The following is a 17,424-nucleotide window of genomic DNA, read 5'->3' on the forward strand; positions in this document are numbered from 1 at the left end:
ACTGTCTAAACAAGCAGAGCGCTTCTTCTAGGGAGTTTCTCATGTGCCAGAGAACTATTAATTACACTGGGCTCAGTTAGCCCTGGCTTTTCTTCAGGCACCCTAACCCATAAACATTCAAGCACGTGGCTGCAAAGCTTTAAGAGATGAAGTATGAGGACAGCTGAAAGGTGGCTGGCCTGTCTGAGGAAAGTTTGACATTCTCTGGTGCCTAAAGAACGGATTGCAGACACTTGCTGTCTCTGAAGTTAAGGAGGTTGGGGCCTAGCTGGTGTCTGAATGGTAGGCCTGTGTTTTGGCAGCTCCAAAGTCAAATAATGTGCATCTTTGTGCTGGCCCCACATGGCTGTGTGTGTGCAGTATGCCATGCTTGTGGTTTGGGGGTGCTTCTCTACAGAAAATTGAACCTTGTATTGTGATGGCTGGAATAGCATGCATGGGGGGTTGTGTGGAATGTTCCTCTAGACACTTTCCCCATTGAGGAGGACTTTTCCTCAAGCCAGCTTGAGCAGTGAGTGATTCTGGCTGCTGCTGCTTTTTTAAATCTCCTTCGGCAATATACGTCCTGGCTCACTCAAGCTAGTCCTTCTGCCTCCACCTTTCTGCAGTGTTCTGTGATTGCATAGACTGATCTCTGGCATTCTGGCAGATGAATGAACCTGGCTTGCAGGAGTTGGACTAAATGGCCTCTAAGTGCCTTTCATCTCTGGGACATTGTGGAGAGGGCAAAGTGGTTTCAATAAAAAGGCTTGTTTTAGTTTTATTTGCTAGAATTCCAGCAGCTTCTTCTATATCCTTTTCTGCTTCATTTGTATTGCTTGATGGTGCTTGGAGGGAGAGGGAGAGAGAGAGAGAGTGTGTGTGTGTGTGTGTTGCACCCTTTCCTCAGGGGCTTTAGCTATGGTCACATTTGGCCCTGTTCCCTCCTTTTTCCTTTAATTGATATTCTCACTGATGAACTTGGAAATAAAATGTGTTGCCAGATGAATGAACTGACTTTGTCTTGCATTAAGTCGATCTCTGCATAAGGTCTGATCCCTGATTTAGTGCAGTGTGAATGGATAGTTAGGCAGCTTGGCCTGAAATAGATCGACATTTTTGTTCCCAGTGTGCCATTAACTGCCTTCATCAGCTCTGCAAAGGAACAGCACTGTTCTGTAGCCTAATTCTCTCCTTGTTCATAGGAACATAGGAAGCTGCCATATACTGAGTCAGACCCCTTGGTCCATCTAGCTCAGTATTGTCTTCACAGACTGGCAGCGGCTTCTCCAAGGTTGCAGGCAGGAATCTCTCTCAGCCCTATCTTGGAGAAGCCAGGGAGGGAACTTGAAACCTTCTGCTCTTCCCAGAGCAGCTTCATCCCCTGAGGGGAATATCTTACAGTGCTCACATTTCTAGTCTCCCATTCATATGCAACCAGGGCAGACCCTTAGCTAAGGGGACAAGTCATGCTCGCTACCACAAGACCAGCTCTCCTCTCCTTTTGTTAAGAAGTGTATTTTTTGTTGAGAAAAAATGTATTTTTGAGTTTCATGTGTCACTAGCACTAACACTACATGAATTAGTCCCTTTGCTAAGTAGGGTCTACCCCGGTTTGCATTTGAATGGGAGACATGTGTGCAGTGTAAGATATTCCCCTCAGGGGATAGGGCCGCTTTGGGAAGAGCATCTGAATGCCTGCATGCAGAAGGCTCCATGTTACCTCCCCGGCATCTCCAGATAGAGCTGAGAGACTCCTGCCTGTAACCTTGGGGAAGCCACTGCCAGTCTGGTAAACAATACTGAGCTAGATGGACCAAGGGTCTGACTCAGTAGAAGTTCCAATGTTCCTAGTGCTTTTTCAGGTGAGGAAATATAGCACTATTTCAGATCGAACTAGACTCTCTGGGCAGACTGAGGATTCATATTCATGACCCCTGCTAACTTGGCAAAGAGGCACCTTTTAATGTGATTCTCTTTATTTAGCAGGGGGAGAGTAACTGGCCCTATCCACCCCCAGCACAGTACCTCCAGTGACTGTTGCTGGTGTCTGTCTTGCATTTCTTTTTAGATTGTGAGCCCTTTGGGGACAGGGGTCCATCTTGTTTGTTTGTTATTTCTCTGTGTAAACCGCCCTGAGCCATTTTTGGAAGGGTGGTATAGAAGTTGAATTATTATTATTAATAATAATAATAATAATATCCCCCATGACTCAGCTGACAGCCTCTGTGCCAAAGTGGCTGACAACTGTGCCATGCAGTTTTCTGAGCCATCCCCTCAGTCCTCGCAAAGAGCACATTTATCAATCAGAACATTGCAAAAAGCAAACACAATTCTGCAAGGGTTGCTGGTCTCACACAAGTGGAACAGCACCTGCACAGCCTTTGACTCTCATCATGTAAATATCTTTTTATCACCAAATGTTAGCCAATAATGTGATTTGGGACAATACAGCATGGAAGTTGTTCTAAACTTGGATGCAGAGAAACTTGTTATATTCAACTTAGTCGCCGAGAAATTTGGTATGTGCCACACACACGAATGTACAGCACCCCTCCATCTTCATGAAGGCACAGCCCCCTACAGAGCTATTTTTGCTGCCCATCTGCTCCTATTCAGCTCTATTTAGGAGACATCTGGCCTTCTCCTAGTCAGCCTTGCGGCCTAAGCAAGCCAGGCCTGCAGCTGGTTCCAATTTGAATGTAATTGAAGCCAAAATGCAGAACAAAACATTTCATGTGCTGAAATATCACCACATCCCTTAGGAACATAGGAAGCTGCCATATACTGAGTCAAACACTTGGTCTATCTAGCTCAGTATTGTCTTCACAGACTGGCAGTGGCTTCTTCAAGGTTGCAGGCAGGAATCTCTCTCAGCCCTACGTACTGTATGCTTTGGTAGTTTGTTGGTGCAATAAAAAAATCTTGCCCTAAAAAAAAAATAAAAAAATCTTGTCCTATCTTTTAGATGCCAGGGAGGGAACTTGGAACCATCTGCTTTTCCCAGAGCAGCTCCATCCCCTGAGGGGAATATCTTGCAGTGCTCACACATCAAGTCTCCCATTCATATGCAACCAGGGTGGACCCTGCTTAGGTAAGGGGACAAGTCATGCTTGCTACCACAAGACCAGTTCTCCCCTCCCCTCCCATGCCTTACTTTTAAAAAGGAGTGCTGGTACTAAGGAGCTGGAAGGCAGGGTTGCTGTGGCCATGATTTGGCAAGCGGAGCCTAATCTTGTAAGGATGAAATGCAATTGCCACCTTAGCTCCTTGAAGGGAGAGCAGAACAAATAAATAGAGCAACCTTCAGTGTCTGGGAGTAGCAGCTACTTTCACAATTTTCACATCGGATCAAGCTTCCTAGGAAATCTGTTATGTGATAAGTAGATACATGTTTGCAATTGTGAGGTAGTATTTGGGGTACTTAAGCAAAGTATCCCTTCATGCGTTACCGTTGTGGCAGGTTTTTGTTTTGGAAATAAACTGTAATGATGAAATTGCAAATCTTGCCCACAGCTTGAATCTAAGAGTTCCCTCTTGACTATGACTATTTATATACTGCTTAAGCAGAAGGTAAGTCACTTTAAGTGGCGCAGTGGGGAAATTCTTGACTAACAAGCAGAAGATTTCTGGTTCGAATCCCCGTTGGTACTATAGCGGGCAGCAGCGATATAGGAAGATGCTGAAAGGCCTCATCATCTCATACTGTGAGGGAGGAGGCAATGGTAAACTCCTCCTGTATTCTACCAAAGAGAACCATAGGGCTCTGTGGGCGCCAGGAATTGAAATCACACTTTACCTTTAAACAAAAGTTCTCAAAGTGGATTACATAGAAAAATCAATAAAGTTGCTTCCTTCAAGTCCTTGTCCCCAAAGGATTCACAATTAAAAAGAAACACCAGCAGCAACCACTGGAGAGAAGCTATACTGGGATTGGCTATGCACAATTGCTCTCCCCCTGCTAAGGACACCACTTTAAAAAGCTCCCTCTGTTCAGTAAGCAGGGGTTAATATCTTGGCATATTACCTTGTTCCCTGCATAGCCAGGCATAGGATTATTTACCCTGAATTTAGTTACAAGTACTTACCAAATCTTAGTCCATCTCTTGCACACAGCTACCTGCATGCACGGGCTGTATCTGTCATACATGCAGGACACTGCACTAGGGCAACTGTTATTTAATCCCACCCACTGGGCAGGGCACAGCACAGTAGGAACGGTCACCTCTGCATGGCGCCAGGGGTGAGGAGTATTCATCTTCAGCCAAAGCTTCACACAGGCCCAATAAACAATGAGCCAGGGGGCCACACTTAGGGTTGATGGGGGTTGCCACTGGTCCCAGAGTCTGACAATGAAGAACATTGACTCAGAATACTACAGAATCATCCAGGAGTTCTCACACTTGGGTCCCCAGATGTTGCTGGACTTCAACTACCATCATCCCCTTCAGCCACTGCGGCTGGGGTTGACTGGAGTTGTAGTCCAATCACATCCTGGTTATTACCTATAAAGCCCTAAACAGCTTAGGCCCTGGGTATTTAAGAGAACGTCTTCTTCACCATGTGCCCCACCACCTGCTAAGATCATCTGGAGAGGTTCATCTGCAGTCACCACCAACTCGTTTGGCGGCTACTCGGGAATGGGCCTTCTCCGTTGCTGCCCTTGGAATTTGGAATGTGCTCCCTGTTGAGCTCCCCCATCTCTGGCAACTTTTCAAAAGGCACTGAAGACACATTTATTCACCCAGGCTTTTAATTAGATTCATGGTGTTAAATTTTTTATGTTGGTTTTAAATGATTTTAATGTTAATGATTTTTTAAATTGTTTAATTGATTTAGTTTTGATTTTAATTGTTTTGTTTTAATTTTGTTGTAAACTGGCTTGAGTCATTTTTAGAGGGGAGGTATATAAATCAAATAAATAAATGCAATCTGGGAACCCAAATTTGGATTAACCCCTCCTACCAAAGAAAACCACAGGGCTCTGTGGCTGCCAGGAGTTGACACTGACTTGGCGGCACAACTGTACCTTTATTAAGAACGATAGGCATGGAGGTTTCTGCCTCTACAGAAGTGGATGGCCTACAGGATTTTCAGGGCTACTATCTCCAGCAATTCTATTATTTTGCTTCTGAATTCAAATGCCTGCCTTCTCCGCATGAGAAAAAAAAACATGGAGTGAAATAGAGAAATTATGGTGTAAAAGAGCACTGGGTGAGGAGAACACACAAGAAGGGTTAGGAAAAACAGTACTGATTTCCAAGAAGCCATTTTGGTAATTTTCATTCGTAGAACCCTAGAGTTGGAAGAGACCTCAGAGATCTTCTATTTCCACCTCCTACTCAGTGCAGGAATTATAAAAAGCAATGTTTGTATTTTGTTGCCATTTTCCACTCTGACTTCATGTCCTAATGACTTGCTTGCACTGTGAAGAGTGGTGTGGCACTCATATTTCCATCTCCCCTGAGCAGGGACTTCATTTACAAGTAGAAGTTGTAAAACTGAGCCAGGCTGAGGCCATTTTCCCAGGGTCAGTCTCAGGCTCCAATGGCTTTTATAGCTGGAGCAAAGAATAAAAACAAGTGCCGCTCCTTTCTCCCAAGGGCAGAGCGAGGAATTTGTTCAGGGCCCAGGTTGTGGACTCTCTCCTAATTCACAGACTGCCACTGCCTCCCATTGCAGCAAGTGATGCGTTTTGGCCCAAAGGAAGTTCTCTGAGGGCTTGGTCACACGGGAAGGTTGCCTTGAGATCAAAGTATTTCCCCGCTGCTTTACAGCAGGCAGCAGAGGCTGGCCAGATGTAAATTACATGGGAAATGCAGGGTTTATATATGTATGGGGGTGGGATTGGGGCAAGTGTCTCTGTGAAAACAGCTGGGCCTGTGACCTCAGTTAGCGGCTCTCAGATAACTGTTCATTGTGTGGAATTAAGTCACCCTGAGACAACTAGTCCCTTTAGCTAAGCAGGGTCCATCCTGGTTGCATATGAAAGGGAGACTAGAAGTGTGAGCACTGTAAGATATTCCCCTCAGGGGATGGAGCCGCTCTGGGAGGAGCAGAAGATTCCAAATTCCCTCCCTGGCATCTCCAAGATAGGGCTGAGAGAGATTCCTGCCTGCAACCTATACAGCCCTAAACAGCTTGGGCCCTGGGCATTTAAGAGATCGCCTTCTCTGTCATGAACCCCACCCACTGAGATCCTCTGGAGAGGCCCGTCTGATGGCCACTCAGGGATGGGCCTTCTCTGCTGCTGCCCCAAGGCTTTGGAATGCGCTTCCTAGTGAAATAAGAGCCTCCTCATCTCTGACAGCTTTTTAAAAGTCTTTAAAGACACATCTGTTCACCCAGGCTTTTAATTAATATTGTTTTAATGGTTTTAATGTTGTTTTGAAATATTCTTTTAAAAATTTTAAATTGCTGTAATGTTTTAAACTTTTCCTTTTTGTTTTAACTAATTTTTTACTTTGGTTTTGTTTTGCTGTAAACTGCCCAGAGAAGTAGGTTTTGGGTGGTATAAAAATGTATAAATAAATAAACAAATCTTGGAGAAGCTACTGCTAGTCTGTGAAGCCATTACTGAGCTAGGTAGACCAATGGTCTGACTCAGTATATGGCAGCTTCCTATGTTCCTAGTAGTACACACTTGGTTACCAACTGTGTTTGGTGCTGTCCAAAACACAGAAACAACATTGGAAAGGTTTGGATGATACCTTACCAACCCACGCAGTTAGGAAGGGGATGCACTGAGACTGTGCCTCTCATGATGTCCTCCGTGGATATCATAACACTCTCATGGCATGTTCCTTTACCGTGTCTGTCTGTACATCTGCACTTCAAATACTTTTTTAAAAAGTTCCCCACACAATAAAGCGATGCACCAAGAGGGCAACTGGGCATCCACAGAGGGTGTCACAATGGACTCACACTTCGCATATCCCCTTCCTAACTGCATGGAGCTAAAGAGGTATCATATTTTAATGTAAACAGCCCTGAGACATTTTTGGAAGGGCAGTATAGAAATCAAATAAATAAATAAATTCAGAATGGCCCAGTAGTGCCTTCAGAGGATCTACCGTCTACATGACATGAACAAAAACTGATACATTGTACAGCAAGCAGGTGCAGCACAACATTCAAGCGGAGATTTGGTTCAGGTTCAGTTTTTCAAAGGCACCTCTAGATACTGTCTGTTTAAACACATATTTGGAGCATGTGTAGAGAGTAACTTGGATGAACAGCCCATCTACGTGTTAAAGGAACATGCTGAAGGTAGATTTCCTCCAGACATCTCAATGCCCACTTCCCACTGAGTTTTTTAAGTACCTTAAAGCAGGGTTCCTCAATGTTGGGCCCCCAGATGTTATTGGACTTCAACTCCCATAATCTCCAACCAAAGGCCACTGGGGCTGGGGATTATGGGAGCTGAAGTCCAAGAACATCTGGGGGCCCAATGTTGAGGATCCCTGCCTTAAAGAGCAACAGATGGATTTCAGTGAAAGCGTTTGTGACTAAGGGCCTTTATCTGATGCAAGCGTGACAGGGTAACTGATTTGCATTTACTTATCTTGAGGGTGCACCTGTGCGTTGTTGGAATCTTGATTCCACTGGACAGCTCAGAAGAAGCAGTATAATGTACAGTGCTTTATCACAGTGTAGCTCATGGAAAATTATCGCAGAACGCGGTGTCTGCACTTGCCGATTCCTGTATCTCTCCCAAGCAAACTGCCATAAGAACACGGATAGATGTTGGGTACCACATCTACTCGTTGGGTCATTCCTGAAATGCTAAAGGCTTCAGCCCCACTATTCCCTGGACAAATTTCCTTTCAATATCAACTCAAGAGCTGAATCTTGGGGTGAGATGCATTTATGCTTAAACCTACCATTTGTTTCCAGCTGCAGAATCTCGGGTCTGAAGCTATTATTTGCCATTTGCACAGTGCTGAAAAGGCTGCCAAGAAAGGAAGGGCCACCAGGGAAGGATAGGGGCTGGGTGTGGTGGAGGCCTCAGTGTTTGCTTGGGTGGTGTAACGGTGTCATTACGGGTGCCATTAATTTCAGGGGCTGACAAGTTCTCTGCAGAATTTGTTCTCTGATGGATGATGGTTGTGTATATCTTAGAGGCTCAGGAGACAAACAACCCATTAGTCTTGTGGATATTGGCGACACACCAGCTGGTCTGTTCCAAGGAAGCCTGGCCTCGCTGGGCATTTTGCTGTGATGGGGGCCCTTCTGGGGATTCTAGAGTGGAGTCCTGTATGGATCTGAATGCTGCTTCCTAAAGAATGGTAGAATTGGTGGCTTGCATTTGCTGACATCATCTCCAGGGCGTTTTAGGTGACGCTTATATTGCAAGGTTAGCAGTAGCTGCTTAGAAGCCCAGTCTGACAGCACCAACAAAAGGTGCCGATGAACAGATGCAGAGGTGATTAGCCATGTAAACTGGCCCTGCTGTGCCACCAAAAGGAACGTGCCGATGACTGAGCGGTCAGGGTGGCAGATATAGCCAATAGTGTGACTTATTCTTCATATAGTGCCATCACTGTTCATGGTGCATTAGAGTAGCACAACCAGGAAAGGTAAGTTCTTGGAGCTTGCAATCTATATTTATTCTAACTGAAAGCACAGCCGGTCTGTATCTCACTCTTTTGTACTCCGCAAGGCTTGTCGTCCAAATGTACTTAACCCTGGGACAGAATAATAGAGTTGGAAAGGACCTTGGAGGCCTGCCAGTCCAGAACCCTGCACAGTGCAGGAGCTGCTGCAGCACCCAACAGAGGCCTGTCCAGCCTCTGCTTGGAAACCTCTTTAGAAGGAGAGTTGATTCTGTCTTCTATGGCGTTAGCTGGCCCCAACAGCTTGATGTCATCTGCAAATTGGAATAGACTGTGTAATATATGGGCCATAGATTTGTGAGACCCCATCCTGGATTTTAATTCAAAGACCTGATTTTGATAGCTGTTTTGTTCATGCTGCTGTCAAAGCCTCAAAAGGCACAGTGGTGTGCAGCTGAAGTTGGGATTCCAAGGCACTTGCATTCTCTTTGCATGGTGATACTTCTTTGTGGGGCAAAGAGATGAGAGTGGATAGGTATCATGGAGGGTTTATCTTAGATTACTTTAAAAACTTAATCTGATTTTTCTTCATCAATCTTTCCAGAGTGATAAATCAATTTTAATTAGATCCATTCCTGTGGACAGTTTGAAAGGTGCAGGAGAGAGCCTTGCCCAGGTTTGCAGTTGTGAGGTACTGTGGCATGTTCCAGACATGTCCTGACCTGAAATCCTCACTTCACGTTTTATCTCACTTTAAGAACATAAGAACAGCCCTGCTGGATCAGGCCCAAAGCCCATCTAGTCCAGCATCCTGTTTCACACAGTGGCCCACCAGATGCCTTTGGGGAGCCCACAGGCAAGAGGTGTGTGCATTCCCTCTCTCCTGCTTTTGCTCCCTTGCAACTGGTGTTGAGAGGCATCATGCCTCTGAGGCTGGAAGGGACCTTTCCACATGGCCTTGGATATAACAGTCAGCAGGGATGGAAGATCCCACCCACCTTGTTTCTTGTTGGTCTACAACTCCCATCTTCCCTTAGCCACAATGGTCTTCAGCAACAACATCTTAAGGACCCAGGGTTGGGGACCTCTGGCAAGATCTTGAAAAGCCCTTAGTGCCAAAGAGAAGAAGCCTTTGGTTACCATCGGTGGCATTCCTGAAGTAAAATTCTCCCAGCTCATCTCTTTTCCATTCCTACGGTGTTTATCCCAAGGAAAGGAGGATTGTCCCTGCTCTCACCATACAGTCTCCTACTGCAGGGGAAAATCAAAGGGGGCAGCTATGTTGAGCTCTGGAGGAGCAAAGAAGAGCTTATCGGCTTAAAAACAAGGCAAAGGAAGGGAGAGAGAATGAGATACAGGAAAGGGCAGCAGTCTCTGGGACGTTTTGGCAAGCCTTTTGAAGTTGAAACAAAACATTTGTTCCTCCTTATCTCAGAAATGTAAGGAGCAGTGCATTAGTATAAGATAGCAGGAAGAACAATTGACCTATGTGAATTATCTGCTTCAGCTGGCCCACGTTCATGGTCTGCTTAAAAGCAATGACCTGCTCTGGGCTGGTTTTATATCGAAAACATGACCAATGTGGAGCAGCTACTTGATGTGCGCATGGTAGTGGGACCAGAAAAATGTGGCCCCTCCCTGCTCATTTATCAAGAGGTCAAGGACTTTCCAGTGGAATAAAATTAACCCTGATAAAACTTGTAGTCTGTCTTTGAGCAACTTGGCCTGTTTCACAAGTGACGACAATACATTTACATATAGCGCTAAATTACAGCTGCACAACTTCGGCCGTCCTGCAGATGTTGGACTACAACTCTCATAATCCCTGACTATTGGCCACTGTGGCTGGGGATTATGGGAGTTGTAGTCCAAAAACAGATGGAGGGATGAAGTTGTGCACTCTTGCTCTTTGTTAATGAGACTGCTCTGGGGTGTTCGCTATGCACCCCTGACTAACTTTTGGGCTTGTGTGGGGAATCGGCACAACTAGAGTGCACAGTTCATTACAGTGTTCAATTGTGCAAAGCTTTGGTCTGGAAATTAATGTTCGTCGTGTTAGTAAAGTAGTATGTTTAAAGTATATATGTGTGTGTATATATATAGAGAGAGACACGTTCTAAGTTAGTAACAAGTTAATAGTGTCTAACATACTTTAAATGATTAAAGAGGCACCTTCCCACACTTATGTGAGGGGAATCTTTTTAAAATGCAGGCAAAATGAAGGCAGAGAGAAATAAGTTTTGGGCGGTATAAAAATGTTAAATAAATAAATCCTATAAAACCAAATTATTTACACTAAAACATAACTAAAAGACTGCATAGGCTATAAAAGGAATGGTGCATTGTAAAACAATTAGGCTAATAGCTAGGCTATCTAATCTAAAATAAACAAATAATGCAATAAATGATATATACATGAAAGTAAGGCGTAATGATATGAATGAATAGAAATGCAAAATGTAAATGAAGGTGCAACATTTACAAAGAAATAACACTTTTTGTCATCTGGGGCTAGGAAACTCCAGTGGGGTGGGTGGGGTTCATTGTCAAAGTCTGAACTTTGAGTGGTGCCCAAGCAAGCAATTATTTGGGGGAAACAGGGGCGAAAAAGGCTTCTAGAACACTAACTAAACAATTAACTGTGCTCTCACACACACACACGTGTATTAACACATAACGGGGTGATCCAAAACATGTGGTGCGCCAACCTTGACGAGCTTGGAAAGGATTCTGAACTTGGAGCCTATCTAAAAGCATGCAAACTGGGGAGAAACTGGTAAATGGACTTTTACCTGAGTTGAACCTCCCACGGTTGTGGATCCCAAGCTAATTGCTGTTATTGTGGGGATGGGGCCTGATGAGTCCAGCTCCCAAATGCTCAAAACTTCTGGAAGTTGTCCTTCCTGAGTAACAATGGGAATATTGTTCTGGATGACAATAGTCCCAGTCCAGAACTGGATATACACTAGGGATGTGCATGGAACCGCGGCAGGGAAGCTTGAAGATGTTGGGGGTCTCTCTTTAAGAGTGGGGGAAGGTGCACTTAACCCTCCTGCCACTTTTCCTCCACTGGTGTCTGTATTTTGCAAAGTCAGTTGGGGCGGCAGCATACCTCCCTGCCACCCGGTTGCCCTCATCTTCCGGATATGACCAGAAGTTGCCGATACTCTTCCCCGCTCTTAAAGAGAGACCCCTGCTGTCTTCGAACTGATGGAACTGCCGGTTCTTTGAACCGGTTCAGAGGCCTATAAAGGGCCTCCGAATTGGTTCTGTGCACATCCCTAATGTACACCAGTGGACGTAATCTGATCTGCCACCTGCTCCAACCATCCCTGTAGACCAGTGGTTCCCGAACTGAGAGCCTCCAGATATTGCTGAGCTACAACTCCCATCAGCCCCAGCTACAATTTATTGTGGCTAGGGATGATGGGAGCTGTAGTTCAGCAACATATGGAGGCTCCCAGTATGGGAACCACTGCTGTAGACTATAATCCTGACTGCTGCCAGAGGGGCCCTGAGGGCACTCATAGGTGACATGGAACCAGCAAGCTGGATGTTAGAGGTCTGGAGGGCAGTAGCTGTGTAAATGATAGGAACTGGGATTCATAGCCCGGTAAAAAGCATGGAGGTAAACTTGACTTGTTATAATGTGAATATGAGGTCCTTCTCCGATTCTCCTGAGGGTCTGCTTTGTCGTCTGGCTCTGATCCTGTTGCTTGTCCTTCTGTCCATGCTATTTCGTTGTTGGGGAAAACAAGGGGCTTGCTACCCGAACAGGCTCCCCTGCCCCCCCGCGATTTTACTTGAAAGCATGTTACATCTCTTGCAATGGGGCATACATAGGAGCTGTAAATGAAGGGAGAGAGGGGCTGTCTGAAAATTGGAGGGAGACTTGCTGGGAGCTCCCTTCCCTGCATTTAGATCGGCTAAAGTTTCTAAAAGAACTTAAGTGTGCCGTTTATCATATTTATTCATGTCTTCTCCTAGTTGGACTAACTCTGCCTAACCAAGTTTCCCAGCACAGTGTCTGTGGAGCGTGGCTGGCAGGAACCTGAGTTCCGTTCAGCTTCCAGGCAGGGCTGAGCTTTTTAGGGGAATAATTTTTATTGGGAGAATTTATGTTATTGGGGTGGCGACAGAATGGCTCAAGAGCACCCTTTGTTTGGGGGGCATTTCGCTTGTAGGATCCAGTCCCACGTCAATGTTCCCTGCTTCTCTAATCTTCTTAACAAACTGTGAGCTGAGGGGGTAAAGGACCTAAAATAGTTCTTACATGGGGGTTTAGACCTCCATTTGTAGGTGTTCTGAAAGACTTCTGGGCACACAGCATAGATTGTGTTTCTGTGGGCTGCGTGGTTCATGGCTAAGGGCCCGTGAAGGATTCCTAACAACTGTTTATGTGCTAAGTAATGTTTTGGGAGTTTGGAGGGGCTCTGCCTCTCCATCTAACAGACTGCCCTATAGACTTCTTGCGGTGTAAGACCATCAGCGCTTCCTGTATCCACTCTATAGGATGCAGAGCTACTTTGGCTGTGGGGTCTATACCCATATCTAAAAGTGAGTCAGCTTGGCTTGATGCTATGCTAGCTATTTGTTCTATGTCTGCACCTCCGGTGTTGGGGTACACTATGAGGAACATAGCCATCCAGGCCACCTCCATTTCCCGATTTAAGGGGCTGAGGGTAGTTGCTACAGCTTGAGCCTTGGTTGGCATCCAGGGCCAAAGAGTGGGAACATCCTTGATAATGGGCATTGCCCCACCGACACTAGACTCAGTGTGGGTAGAAATCATGCGTGCTAAACGTGTTGGGAAGGACTCTGCTTCCGGGCCAGCCATCTCCTCCGCTGCCTCTGGCTGTGCTGCCTCCCAGGATGCCACGTGGTGCTCAAGAGCATCCTCTCTTGCCCACTCCAGTTTCCGACCCAAGTTGGATCTAGGTTCCTGGGACACCACAACATGCAGGCACAGAGCCAGAACAAGAGGGAGGGGACAAAGCGGCTTCTTTTTTAGGAGCTGCTTTCTTAGGGCTTACTTGAGGAGAGGGAGGGGGTGAGGGAGGAGGGAGGTTAAGTGACAGGAGAGAGGAAAGAGGGGTTGGTGGCCGCGCCTGTTCCTCCAGCTTTTGGGTAAGAGTTTTACCCAATTTTACCATGGCACTCATGGTGGCTTGCCAACTCCTGCGTGAGGCAAGCTTTTTCCATAAGAAAATCAGCAGCAACTTGCTAGCCATGCACTCTTGGTTGAGATGGCTAACATACTAATGTAAGCTGTGATTCTGAGCCTCAAAATCTCTCTTTAAGCTGCTCTTTTAAAGTACTATTTTTGGTGGCAAGTAAATCTCTAAACACAATTCAGTTTCTCGTAAACATGTGCTCAGTTTGTCAACCTTGGCAGTGGCCTCTTTACAAAGAGCCGTTGCCTTATCTAGCTTCACATTCAAAACCTTCTCACGTTCCAAACAACCATGCATCAAACTAGACATAGCCAACAACCTTCTCCTTTCAGTCCACAATACATAAAACAATCTCCTGACCGACCATAATGCCAGGTTCAGTCTCATTGCTGCAACTGCCAACGTAACAAGTAAGCCAAGAAAACCAAGATCATTCCAGACAGACACTAGTGTCTAACCAAGCTCTAACATCAAAACAAAGCTCTTGTGGAGGAGTGGAAGTTGGGGAAGAACACTCTGTGGTTTCAATCTCCTCTCTGGAGACGAAAGGCCATAAACCATCCAGTCTGGAAAACATACTCATAAAGGTTCCAAACATGACCATGTATCTTAAAGACATGGTGAGCAGGGCAAGCTTGAGACAAGTGGAAGGGATTATAGGGGGATTCCACAAATCTGCACACGAACAAGGCATGAGTTCAGGATCTGCTTGGTTCTGCCATGTACTCAGGTGTACCGAGCTTCAAGAGGCAATCAATGAATGGGGATCCAATTAAGAGGTACACTGAATCTGTCTCAATGCAATGGTAGGGCTGGCCTTCCTTGGACCGTGCAACAGATGAAGGGATGCTCTGACGATGGCTATCCATGGCAGGAGGCTCTATCCCAAATGGGAGGGGTCTGCTCCCAAACTGTAAGGCACAGTCTACTGGGCCATAGCGTGTGCCAGGCTAACAACTTCTAAAAACACAGCATGTGTTTGAAAGCTGGGCGCAGCATTTCTTTAACTAAGCCTGAAGACTACAGCCTTAATGGTTATGGGAGCAGGCATCACCCAATACACATTCCAACTTTATTAAAAAAAAAAAAAGCCTTACGGGTGAAACAAGCATAATGGACAACTCATCTTAGCTAAACTTTCTTAAATCCAGAAAATTCAAATACTGTACTCACTCCCTGCTCCAGCACGTGAGGCTGGAGTGTTAGTATCTCAGAAGGGAGAAACAGAGAAGAAAACCAAAGGCAGAAAAATAAGAATTTCCAGGACCAAACTTCACGTTGCCAATTTCAGATCTTCGGTCCAGTACAGTTAAGAATCCAGATGTACTGCCCAGATTCTCTGCCAAAATCTGTTAATGAAACTGCTCTAGTGTGTTGGCTATGCACGCCTGACTAACTTTTGGGCTTGTGTGATGAACTGGCAAAACTAGAGGGAGCAGTTCATTACAGTGTTTAATTGAGCAAAGCTTTGGTCTGGAAATTAATGACCGAGATTGAGGTAGAGTGCAGTCAGATTTATTAAGTGTATAAGGGTACAGAAATGCAAAGAGAGGTTGATTAATCAAAATAAACAATACGATCTTAACTAATAAGACTAATTTAAATCTCATGAAGAGGTCTTTTAGCTTGAATTCTGAATTAAAATCAACCAAGACTGACCAGTGAAAAGGTCTTAGAGAGCTGCTTTGGTCTTTTAAGAGAGCAAAGAGCAAGAGAGTTTGGAGCAGAGGTTTATTGGTATACTTGAATCCTTCCAGCGGGGTGTCTGTCACCTTTGAAGCTCAGCGAGTGCTGAAGCCGGACCTCTTCCAAAAGACCAGGCCAGAAAAAGTCTAAAGATGGTCTGATCTCAAAGGACCAGTTCCCTAATGCAACCAAGTGTGGTGCACAAATTGGACCTGGATACAGGTTCAGACTGGAAACAGAATGGGCACAAGGGCCAAGGCACGGGCAGATGGAAAAGCCAATGCCAAGACACAAGTATGCGCAATTGGCGGTTCTGGAAGAAGCGCACACGGCTTGATGGGGTTCATGATACAAATAGGCAAAATCGTGCCCTTGGGCTAAATGCAGACCACACTTCTTTGCAGATGAGGGTGACATCCGTGATGGACAATTTTTTTTTTTTGTCCTATTCAATTCTGGGTGGGTGTGCTGATTTTGAGCCAACTCTATGGGCTAAGGGTGAATGAGCAGACTTAAAATTCATCTTCTTACTGGGAAGCTCCCAGGTGGTGCAAGATAATAATTTATTTAGAAGCTAACTACCTGTTCCTGCCAACATAGGTCAGCCCATTAGCACTGATGATGACAGCTTTTAGTCTGTGTGTGTATAGCAGCAAGTAGCAGCACTGCTAGAGCCAACAATGTTAACGAATCCTCAAAGTAAAGTGAGCTGTCCAGTCGATATCGACTCTTGGTGCCCACAGAGCCCTGTGGTTGTCTTTGGTAGAATACAGGAGGGGTTTACCATTGCCATCTCCCATGTAGTATGAGATGATGCCTTTCAGCATCTTCCTATATCGCTGCTGCCCAATATAGGTGTTTCCCATAGTCTGGAGAACATTCCAGCGGGGATTCGAACCGGCGACATCTGGCTTGCTAGTCAAGTCATTTCCTTGCTGCGCCATTAGTTGCCTTTGCTGCTCAATAAAGGTGACTACAAATATATATTTACTAGGCACAGTCTGGGAAGCACATGGGCGGGAATTTGAACTAACAGCCTCTTGCTCCCTAGGCAAGCTGCTTCCCTGCAGCGCCCCTGCAGCTGATATTATAGTGTGTACCTACCTTCTAAAAATTAAACCTAAATACAGCCAGTGTGGTGTAGTGGTTAGAGTGCTGGACTAGGACCAGGGAGACCCGAGTTCAAATTCCTATTCAGCCATGATACATGCTGGGTGACTTCATGATACATGCCAGTCACTTCTCTCTCAGCCTAACCTACTTCACAGAGTTGTTGTGAGGAGAAACTTAATTATGTACACTGTTCTGGGATCCTTGAAAGAAGAGCGGGTTATAAATGTAAAAATAAATCTTTCTCTAAATATGTATTAAGGTTATATAATAGACAACAAGGATGTACTTTTACAAGAAAAGTGTGATGAAATAGAATCTTCCTGACTAGTGATTTAAATCATTAAACTCGAGTCCATCTGTTAAGAGATTTTAAATTATGATTTCAATTGTGATTGAAATGATTTGATTTAAATCAACTCAACCCTGGCTGGACTAGACAGCCTCTGGTCTGATACAATAGGATTTTCCTTATGTTCTTACATTCGTACCAAGGTTAGTATGTGCTCCGTGTGACATTTGATGAGTGACTTGAGATCATTGCTGAAGTGAGGAAATGTGGGGTTTCCAAAAGGCCAGGAGCATTAGCAGCAGCAGCGGCTGCCAGCTATGGGATTCTGTGGAAATGGAGGATATTGGACCATGCCAGAATGGACAAAGCACGGTCATGGTATCGGCTGAGGTGAGCTAGTGTGCATTCATTATTAACAGCAACCTTTGCCTCTCTGTTCTGATCAGCGAGGACACGGACCACATTTCCTATGTAAATTCTGTTGCTCTGAATTGGCAAATCCAATCCCCTTCCAGGAAGACTTTGTTACACCCCTAAAGGAAATGATTGTCTCCTTCTACTTTCTCCAGAGGCCAACATAGTGATAAAGGGGAGCCTAACCCGCAGTTTGGGAAATAAAACCATCAGC

The 17,424-nt window shown here is 45.2% G+C and overlaps 1 protein-coding gene across 10 annotated transcripts in view; it reads left to right on the top strand.

The window, feature by feature from the left end:
- Window positions 1–17,424, top strand: part of SLC29A1 (solute carrier family 29 member 1 (Augustine blood group)) — a 116,270-nt gene that overhangs the window by 66,498 nt on the left and 32,348 nt on the right. Inside the window, exon 4 of one of the 10 annotated variants that reach the window (XM_053304445.1) lies at window positions 2,948–3,073. The exons of the other annotated variants lie outside the window; for them this stretch is intronic. The gene's annotated coding sequence lies outside the window, so the exon portion shown is untranslated. The remainder of the gene's footprint in view (window positions 1–2,947; window positions 3,074–17,424) is intronic. 10 annotated transcript variants of the gene reach the window in all.

The sequence above is a fragment of the Hemicordylus capensis genome, chromosome 1 (assembly GCF_027244095.1).
Source record: "Hemicordylus capensis ecotype Gifberg chromosome 1, rHemCap1.1.pri, whole genome shotgun sequence".
In the NCBI taxonomy this organism is placed as follows: domain Eukaryota; kingdom Metazoa; phylum Chordata; class Lepidosauria; order Squamata; family Cordylidae; genus Hemicordylus; species Hemicordylus capensis.